This window comes from Populus alba, chromosome 3 (genome assembly GCF_005239225.2).
Source record: "Populus alba chromosome 3, ASM523922v2, whole genome shotgun sequence".
NCBI classification, from domain to species: domain Eukaryota; kingdom Viridiplantae; phylum Streptophyta; class Magnoliopsida; order Malpighiales; family Salicaceae; genus Populus; species Populus alba.
Genome location: NC_133286.1, coordinates 3,506,568 through 3,515,317, shown reverse-complemented (window position 1 = coordinate 3,515,317; position 8,750 = coordinate 3,506,568). Strand labels below are relative to the sequence as shown.

The 8,750-nt window shown below is 27.4% G+C and overlaps 1 long non-coding RNA gene across 2 annotated transcripts; it reads left to right on the top strand.

The window, feature by feature from the left end:
- Positions 1–1,805: 1,805 nt before the first annotated feature.
- Positions 1,806–8,327, top strand: LOC118036298 (uncharacterized). 2 transcript variants are annotated; one of them, XR_012169324.1, is made up of 3 exons: positions 1,806–2,934; positions 3,209–3,336; positions 7,998–8,327. It is a non-coding gene; the product is annotated as an uncharacterized lncRNA (long non-coding RNA). The 2 variants fall into 2 exon arrangements; XR_012169323.1 differs by lacking the exon at positions 7,998–8,327 and having other exon boundaries at positions 3,209–3,435.
- Positions 8,328–8,750: the final 423 nt, after the last annotated feature.

Sequence of the window (8,750 nt, the reverse complement as noted above, 5' to 3'; positions counted from 1 at the left end):
GGATGGACAACTAAAGACACTAATGGAGGTTGTTAGTGTCGGTATAGTCTTCCTAATGTGGGGAGAAGTAGTTAAAGGAAATAAACTGGATAATCCTCAAAAGGGATGGTGGTGGTGTATTGAAATTGCATATGACTCAAGTAGGTAGATGTGTTATATAAATTTTCTTCCGTGAATTGTTTGTATTTTAGTTATTTTTAATTTTATGGAAAATTTATGTTTTGCAGGTCCCTCCCATTCACGCTAGGAGTAGAATTTAGGTTACTTATCCCTTTTGTATAAGTTAGGAACTTAGGGATCTTCCATGTAATTTTGTTATGCAGCAAACATGTAACCTGGACAAAATAATATTAGTAGCTTATGTTCAGAACGCCAAACTGTGTTGTGATTATATATTAAATTTTAGTGCTTGGATGGTCCTCTTAATTACTAATTCATGCATGTGATATGAGATGGAGATTGAGAATGAAGATTTGTCCTAAGTATATTCTCAAATGAATAAAATGATTGAATGTAGAAATAATGGATGTGATTATGGGTGGGATGTGAGTATAATTGTGTGCAGGATAAATTATCGATAACTTGGGATCTCTCAGTATAGGGGAGACTCTGCCGAAATTTCGTTAGAAATTTTGGTGAATTTAATCAAAAAAAAAAATTTGCTCCATTTACCCCTTATGTAGGAGTTAAATGAATATATATATTGATTGAATTTTTTTGAGGTTGTTACATTATTTATTGAGTCCATGTTTAGGATTTCACGCATGCGAGTTTTAAATATTAAATCAAGGTTCACTTGTGTTTGCTTTTTTTTTTTTTTTTTTCTGGTTTTAAGCTCATGTTTTTTTTTTTTTTCAGTTTTATCCTTCAACATTTACTCAATTGGATATCGGACTCTATTATTTTAATTTATTTTTTTTCTATATAATTTTTTGCTAATTTTGAAAATAGCCAAGGTTATCTTAGTTCTTTTTATTTATCTTTCCATGTTGAATTTAATTTGGAAAATTTTTTAAATTAATTGTTTTTTTTGATTTTATTTTTCAATATTAAACTTGTTGGTAATTAATTTCTTTTTCAGTTATATCTTTCAAAAAATTAAATTTTCTTATATTAGGCTTCATTATTTTCTTCTCTCCTTTAGATTTCTTTATCTTGATCTCATCACATAAACAATGAGTTTGGCAGGTTAATTTAAGTTGGCTCGGGTTTTTTTACGAACTTTTTTTAATTTAATATTTATTACATTTTGTTCTTTAGCATTAAGTTATTTTCAAATTAAGTTTTGTAATTTTTTCTAGTTTGCTGATTTTTTTGTCCTTTTTTTTAATCAATTTAAATCCCCTATTTTTGATTTATTTAGAATCGGACTTTATTTCAGTCAGGTCTGTATTCTGATTCATATCTTTTTTATTTTTTAAAAATACACTTGCATCACCCATGTTTTTTTGGAACCAATAAAATGAACCTGACTTGCAAAGTAGCACGAAACCACAAATCTATTACTTATACTAAAACTAATACCATTTTTATGATCGGAACACTCGGTCTTGCTCATGTTAGTTTTTTGGTATTGTTTTCATCCATATGGATTACTAATTATTATGGATAATGAATTATAATTTACTTTAACATGTTAAATTTCCTTCAATGTTGATTTAATACAATGAAAATGCAAAAAATTATAATACAAAGTATGTTGTCACATGATACAAAAGTTAACTCTTAAACACATAAAAACGAATTCAAAATGATTACGTCAAAAGCACATGACTTTATATATATATATATAAATTAAAATTATTATTAAATAAAAAAAGAAGCTAAATCATGTGATTCATCAAAACTCATGAAACTGTGAATTGTAATAGTACCTTGAGGTAGCAGTGCTTTTTATCTTCCTTTTCCTCTGCTTAACTTCTGCCATGCTCAGGTATCTCAAATTTGACACGGGCGGGTTGGCTGTTGCAGCTGCTTGGCTGGCCTTTCATCACCTGTTTTTTTAGGATTGATGGGTTGTGGAGAGTTTTTGTTTGGCTGTGGCTCAACTTTTGTTGTCAATGCAGAATCATTGTGTATTAAATGAGTGGGGCAGCAACATCCTTACACACTTATTTGCCCTCACCTTGGGTCTCTCTCCAGCAATGGAAGAGCTGCTACTGTTTGCTTGGGGATTAGCATTTAGTTCGTTTGAGACAATCCTTTCCACTCCCAGCATATGTTTTTGCTTTTGTCAGACTATGTTCTCCTTTTATTCCAACTAGAATTCGGTTATTTCCCTATTCAGTTTTAGTTTGCAGGGCAAGACTTCATCTTCTGGTTTGTAATGTCGCTATCTCAGTTCATGTCATACCCCTTTGCTGGGGGTGTTTTTGGTTTTTCCTTTTTTAGTGATGGCATATCAGTTCTTGAGAGTCTTTGTCGCAAGGACTTTTCTTGAGGCTGGGTCTTGAATTTCCAATTAGCTCTTCATTTCTTGTTTTGTTTTGCTTTCAAGTCTGGGCATCACTCTTTGGCCATTTGTTGCTACGCCATCATTGTAGTCTTCTTCGTTTTCCTCCATTGCTTCTTCTCTTATTCTTGGGTTTCCCATGCTTTCACATATTTTTGTGGGTTGGAGTAGATAGATTTATTTGCATTTTGTCTTGGTTTTCTTTCATGCCTCTCTCTTGGGTTTTTTTAGCTTTCTGTTCTGTTCATATGGTTTTCTACCATTGGTGCTCATTTTTCTAGAACTCCTCTTCCTTTATTTTGATTAACTTGCTTTTGTTTTTTATTTTTTTTCTGTTGATTTCATTGAGTTTATCTTCCTGATTTTTTAGTTTCTTTTCTTTTAATGCAGGTTTGTGTTGTGTTATCACTATCTCTGCAGAATCCTTTTTCGGTTGGATTGCTGGAGCTTTTCATTCCTTAGTGGATGTTCTTCTTTCCCAGGTTCTTTCTCTTTTCATTGCCTTTTGGTTTTTGTCGTATTCATTATGTTATTCTGCCAGTGGTTTTGAGTTTTAGTTGAATGTTCATTACAAAAAAAGAGAGGTGTGACATTATCATTGTTCATCCATATTGTACTTCATGTGGATTAGAACAGTTCTTCATTCGTTTCTCATTTTAGGTGTCGATGGTCCACATCTGGGCGTGGCTTACGTGGCTTCTTTTTTTTTTTTTTTTTTTTTTTGGTGTCGTTGTTGGTTTGTTTCTGTCTAATTAGCGCGGGTTATTGGCTGCTCTGTTGCTTGCCAACCATGTGCTTGCTTTTGCTTTTGCTTTTGCTTTTGCTTCATGAGATGTCATGTGATGGCGACAAATTCTGCAAGTCCCAGTGGAGCTGTAGGCTTGGTATGTTTATATTTCATATATTCTTGAGAAATTCCTTGATCTTATAAGCTCTAGATATTACTTTGTTATACAAGTGAATCATATGTCAACGTTTATCTCTGTAGGAGTGTAATTTGCAATTCAAGTTTCTGAGAGAAATTTCATCCTGCAAACATCTTAGAAATTAACCCTCTGCAAAGTAAGATAGGGATGCAGATATTCTCCATACATTGTGCAGATATAAAATTCAATTTTTTATTATAAATTATAATTAGGTTTATGTTTTTGATGTTAGGTTTCCTGTTTGTTGTTCAATGATCTCTCATGTTTTAGATATTACTGAGGAAAAAATGACTACAGTAATGATTGATATCTGCAACCTTTCCCTGCTTATTGAATCCCAGTTTTAAAGAGTTGGAATGAAATTATAGCAGTTGTTGCCTGAGGGTGCTATCATTCCATGCTCAGAATTTTTTTGAAAGAAACAAAACCAGATATCAGTACAAGAATCGATCTTATTACACTGTAAAATTAATATCAGCACTAAATACTGTTCTCTCTTTGCTTTTATAACAATATTCAAAGAGGATAGGTAATTAAATAAAAGAAAATTTTAAACAATGTCAAGATCAAATATTTTTGTGTATTTATTATTAAGCTTTTCTTGTTACTTTTTAGTTAGTATTAACAACTATTTTGTTTTTTATAATTTTAATTTTTTTTAACAAATTTTTATTGTATATTTTGATAAAATATGATCTAATTTTTACTTATTTTATATATCATTTTTTATGTTAGGAGAAAAAAAATTTTGACCTATTTTTTTCATTTTTATTCAATTGTTTTCCTAACCATTTTTTTATTATCATTTTATTAAATAAAACATTCGTTCTAAGATACAATTTTATTAAATATATGGTTTCTGTTTTGAGATTAGATATTTACTACTATATATATATATATTTCAATTATTTTTTATTTAGTCTTTGATTAAATATCATTTATTTTTTACTTGACTTTCACAAAAAAGTTATAACATTTTTTTTTGAATATGTGCAACCTTGCATAATATTTTTTTTTATTTTAATTTTATTCAATAATTTTCATGTGTATCTGTTTTTATTATCGTTTGATTAAATAAATAGTTTATTTTTAAAAACAAAGTTATTAGACACAACTAGTATATGATCCATGTTTCGACATCAAATTTCTTACTTAGTACAAGATCTATGTTTCTAGATGAAATTTTTTATTTACATCTATTTTTTTATTTTTCAAGTTTAGTCTATGGTTTTTTTATTAGGAATTTTTTTTTTGGTAAAACAAATGTTAAAAAAAACCTGTATATTTATCTTTTTACTTAGAAATAAAATTATTCCATCCATGGCAAAGCGCATGTCAAATATCTAGTGTGTGTAGTATTTTATTGTACTAGTTTTTTCGGCAACATGCATTATTAAAATTTTATTTAATATTTTTTTTATTTTTTATGAATTTATTCAATAATTAATAATTAGAAAATTAGAAATTATGTATATGTGTTTGTGAATTTATTATATGGACTTCGAGAAATAAGCTTCAAAATTTTTGTTTAATTTTCTTATAAGCATTGTTAAAAATTAAAACAAAATTATTTATATTATATTATCATAATTTATTTTTTTCAAAAACTAAAAAAGAAAAAGAGAGTGACATTTTTTCTTGCCACAAACATAAATAAATACTTTTTTCAATTAGAAAAATATATCATGTCATTTTTAAAAAAAATAAAGTTAGTTTGATAACAAGATAAAAATAAGAAATCATTGGATTTTCTTTTAATTACATATAATTATCAATATATAAAATTAAAAAACTCTTGAAAAAAACTACAATTAAAAAAAATTTGGATTTTTTTTTAATATTTTAATGTGGGAATAATATTAAAGATATAGGCATGGATAAAAAGTTTATGTTATCTTTAAATTAAGAAGTCCTTTTATATATTAGTAAAATCTATCAAAAAGTATAAATATTTTCATCTAAAGTAGTCAAGATAATGTACGATAAGAACCAAGGGCTACCTATAAGAAACAAAACAATGAGGACTAATTCAATAATTTTCTAAATTTTGAAGTATTTTTATTAATTTTTAATTTTAATTATATGTGAAGTGGATAGAAAATAAAAATATAGGCATGAAGATAAATTTTATGAATCATTATGTTTAATGGGGCTTTTTAATAATAGTAACAAAAAAACAAATATACTATAATTTTATGAAGATAAATTTTATGAATCATAATCTTTCTTTTTAATTATCAATTTTGATTATTTATATTTAGCAATTTCTAAAATCGAAAAATCTTTAAATAAAACAAGTTTATAAATGTAATCAATTTTATTAAATAAAAGTCATGCATGTATCTATTTTTGCAACAAACTAAAATTATATTGGATGCATACTTGCAAAATTCAACATGGAAAATTCAAAGTGAGACACTGAATAGTGAACCACAAAGTGCTCTTTCCACATAAATAACATTAAACTTCCCTAGAATATTACAAAGTGCCATTTCTGCAGTGAGACACTGAACAGTGAAATAGTGTTTCGTTTTGGTTGTTTTGTTGATGATAACTAGATCTTAAAACTAATCCCTGTACTTTTACATTATGCTATAAACTGGTCCCTTCATTAGTTTTTTGTTAGTCATATGTTGAGCCGTCAGCAATATTTCCTTAGTTTGTTCCACTAACTTGACGGTAAAATGTGATTAAAGAATCAATTAATTATTTAAAAAACTTGAGGGGTTAATTTGTTTGCTTCACAAAAAATAGACACTAGTTAAATAAAATTTTACTCAAATTTTTATCATCATATGCATGTTTACTAGTAAATATTTTGAAAGGAACTAGTTTATGGTTTGCTCAACATAAAAAAAAAATCATCTAGGCTTAAGAAACTAGCTCGATTTAGTGGATTAATTTTAAATTCTTCTTATTTAACTCTTTATCTATATCAAGTTTAAAATTAACCAACATGAAAGTTAGTCTAATATGATCTAGTCAACATAGTAGGTTTAAACTAAAATTTCAAGATGACATCTTTTTTTAACATTGATATGATAACATATTAAATCAATTTTGGTTTTGTGACTTAACTCTCCAAACCCAAACCCAAATAATAGATTCCACCTGGTTTAACAATTTTATTTTTTTTAATTATTTTTTACTTTATGATATGATAACAAAAATAGATACTCGTAAAATTGAGTACCAACTAAATGTTAGGATATTTGTTTGAGATTGCAATAATATCATAGAAAGCAAACAGAAACAAGACTAATTCAAAATCAATCAAATGTTAAAGGATGAAACAAAAAAAAAAGACAAAAAGGATTCAATTGAAATAAAGAAAAAATTGGAAGGTAGAGTTTAAAAACCAAGGAACAATTTGACATTATTATTAAACTTGATCCCGTTGACAACCTTGAAACCTCTCGACTTGACTTCTTACCCAACATAGGTTTAAAATTAATTTGCAAATGAGCTGCCTGTACATGACCTAGTTGGCTTGACGCATATAAATTAAGACAACTCAAATGACCAATGAAAACATGGTTTGAATTTTAAGAAAGAAAATCAAGATGATGTTTTAATTTTTTTAATATTGAGATGACGAGATACTAGATCAACTCAAGTTTCGCGATTTAACTCGTCAAATGAATAACTCAGATCATAAACTTCATTGGGTCTAAAAACTATTTTTTATATAATTATGCGATAACTAAAATAGACATTTATAAAATTAAGCACTAAACAAATTTAAAGATGTCAGTTTGAGATTGTAATAACTACATATAAAGAAAACAAAAACAAATTAAGTTGACCAATTCAAAATTAACAAAATATTAAAGTGAAATTGAAAGTAAAAAAAAACAACAAAAATCATTCTATCAAAAGAAGAAAAAATTAGAAGATAGAATATATTTTTTTTAAAAAAAGGGAGGATATGAATAGTGAAGTAGGAGGGAAAACCCTAACTTTTTTAGTATAATAAATAATTTTTTAATTAAATTAAAATCTTTATCTCATACTATTAGACAAAAAAAAGTTAAATATAAAAGGAAAGAAAATGTCTAAAGACCGATTTGTAAAAAAATGAAACGAAACAAAATGAAAAAAACACCAAATCAAGAAGTGAAAAAAAATATAAGGACCATTTTAAAAAAAAACCAAAAAATATATATAAAGAGAAGCATAACTTTTAGTATAGTAGTCTATTTCTAATTAAATTGAAAACTTTAATTATCTCATATAAAGAGGCCAAAAAAAGAATTAAAAAAAAATAAGGACTAATTTGTAAAAAAAAAAAACCAAATAAAGAAGAAAGAAAAAATTTTAAAAAATAAAGTGTTTCGTTATTCATATAAAAATGAAACACTATTGTAGTATCCAACTAGAGAAGTATCCAGCTATCCTATTTTTTTAACCCAAAAAAAAAAAGTTTCAACATTGTCAAATATGAGAAATAAATATTTTAAAAACAATTAAATGTGTGTAAGAGAAGAGAGATTTGGTTTAAGAATGCATGCTAAAAATCTGAACATGCACCGTGTTTTAATGAGCACTCTTAGTTTTATAAGGCTTCAAATCTCCATCAGGTGCTTACTTTTGTATCATGATTTTTATTTTTAAAAAAGATTTACGTCTGCGTTTTCAATCGGATCGATGAAATCGCTGCTCGTGAACGCAACTCGAAGAAAGGCGCAATCAGCCGATTCTACTGTGAGTGGAGCATTAAGTTATTGTGTTGTCTATTCAAAGAAAGATGAGCCTGTAAATTTGTTAAGTTGATTCTTATCAGTCTGCTCTTTAGAGTTGATGATAACATGAAATATTCATTGTTAATGCTCGTTGTTTTCTTCATCTTTTTCCTAGATTAAAACATGCTAGACAATCTCTTTGGGATGGTTTAGTGTTTGTGGCCACTTCATGTTCTATTTTTGCTGTGGTATTTAGTCTGCTGATATTCATTGGGGATTGAAAGGCCTCGTTTTACGACTTTGTTTTGTTTTCTTCTTATTTCTTTATTCTTCTGGGGATCTGGTATTCCTACAATATTTATTCTTTCAGAGAAGTAAATATATTCATCTATAATCAAATCTGAATCGATATTGTAACAACTCGATATTGTAACAACTCCTCAACCAGGATAAAATAACAATCTCATGTCAACTGAAAAATAAAATAATTAAATTTTTTTCTCTCTCAATCTCTCCTTCCTTCACTTAATTCTTCCTTAGATTAGTATTTTATAAGTTGGACTTTGTATGTTTACAAGGTTATTCTCTCACTTTTCTTTTCTTTTTTCTTAGATTTTTTTTATATGTTTTTCCCTTACTTTTCTCTCTTTCTCTCTCGCCTTTTCTTTTCTTTCTTTTCTTATTCTACTT